We start from the raw sequence: 1,786 nt of genomic DNA, 5'->3' as shown, positions 1-1,786 counted from the left end.
TCTCCTTTGACTTGCTTCTCTCTTGATTCCACCCAGGCTTTATTAATGGTTCGCTTCATAAATTTTCTTTAGAACATTCATCAGTCCCTCACTAGGATCTGTTTCAGTGTTGTATGAAGGCTTTTCTTTCTCTTTGCACTCTTTTTCAACCTGGGTCAGGTAGTCCCATCGTGTGTTTTCTGTGTTCTTTCTGCATAATATGAGAACTGTATCGGTCTTACCTTTTTTTGAACTGCCTTCAACAGAGATGGGTTTCAAAAGATTGTTCACAATCATGGAGTAACTCTTGCCATTTAGGTTCTTTACCAAAAGATCAAATGACCTCTCTGTGAAATGCACTTGCACATTCTCAGTAGGAACTTGATGAACTCCAGTTAAGGTAATGTAGATTTTCACAAACTTATCTGACTGATCCCATCCATAATTGCTGATTTTCACTGTATATCCTGATGTAATGGGAGCAACCATAGCAGCTGGCTTTTCATTGTCAAGAAGTTCTGGGTTTTTTTCTGTGATTTCTGTTGCATCTTGTTCTTGATTTCTGTCTCAATTTTGGACTTTTCAGCTGTAAGGGCATCACGTACTCTTTTTCTAGGGGCCTTTTCGAATAACACCTTTACTTCTTCTAGATCTTTCTGTAGCTCTTCCACAGTTGAAGCCATGGTCTCGCTGGGCATCAACCGCCCAAGCCACAGTCGCGCAGGAGAGGGGACGCCGCACAGAGAACGCTCACTGGAGCGCAGCGCCACAGCCCGGGTCCACACAGCCCCTGCACTAGGTCGCGGCCTGCCTCCCGCACGCGGGCGCCTCTGGAACCTTCGCCCCAAGCCCTGTTTCTATGCAGCAAACCCGGTGCAGAGGAGCCTCAGGAAAAGAGGAAAGTCACAGGAGAAGATCCTGGTGTCAGGACTAAAAATTAGAGGCCTCAGAAACCAGGGTGAGCTGACCACCTCCTGTCCCTCTACCCTGCCCACTACAGTCCCCACGTCATCATTGGCATTCCAATCCCTCACCTCTCAGCCCAGTACCTGGGGAAAGGGGACTCTGACTGCAATGTAGGCTCTCTACATTCTCAGCCTCTTCCCCCACACAGATAGTCCTGACAGCAACATGCACTCCTCAACCATCCAGAGTGGCGGCAGCCTTGTTCATCTTCCTGCACTAGTGTGCAGTATCTGCAGACAAAAGCGTAAGTGTATGTTTATAACATATTGTACACTTTGACAGTCCAGAACAGAGTGCAGAGAAAAATGCATCGCCACATTTCTGACATACATAGCCTTTATATAATTTTATTTTTAATTTGCAGAGAGAGAGAGGAAAAGTGAGAAAGAACACCCCAGGGGGTGAGGGGAGGCCATGCCACAATCCCTTCTCCTTCATTCTCCTCCAAGGACTTGGAGCATGCATGCACATGGGTCCAGGGTCTTTTCCAAGCTTCTGCTCCGGGACTTGAACTGCAGTCAGCTATGTGAAATCCAGTTGCTGTAACCATCATGCCACTTGCTGACCCCATGACTATTCTTCTTTAAGAAATCACATGTATGATAAGCCAGTTAAAAGAAAGGCAATTTTGGGACCAGCAGTTAGCGTAATGGCTATGTCACTGTACTCCCATGTAGTCGACCGCGGTTCGTGTCCAGGACCTGGTGGCTTAAAACTCACGCCGGGCATGTGTGTGTGAGTGCCCAAGACCCCAAGAGGAGAATGGAGGAGAAGGGATTGCGGTGTGGCCATCCCCTCTGAGGGGTGATTTCTCGCTTTCTGTCTCTATGTCTCTCTCTCT

At 47.5% G+C, this 1,786-nt stretch overlaps 1 pseudogene; it reads right to left on the bottom strand.

The window, feature by feature from the left end:
- Nucleotides 1-15: 15 nt before the first annotated feature.
- LOC106733190 (calcyclin-binding protein pseudogene) lies at nt 16-662 on the bottom strand (annotated as a pseudogene).
- Nucleotides 663-1,786: the final 1,124 nt, after the last annotated feature.

The sequence above is a fragment of the Tupaia chinensis genome, unplaced genomic scaffold, assembly GCF_000334495.1.
Source record: "Tupaia chinensis unplaced genomic scaffold, TupChi_1.0 Scaffold140970_1, whole genome shotgun sequence".
In the NCBI taxonomy this organism is placed as follows: domain Eukaryota; kingdom Metazoa; phylum Chordata; class Mammalia; order Scandentia; family Tupaiidae; genus Tupaia; species Tupaia belangeri.
The sequence above is the reverse complement of the archived record's forward strand: the minus strand, read 5'-3'. Positions and strand labels throughout refer to the sequence as shown.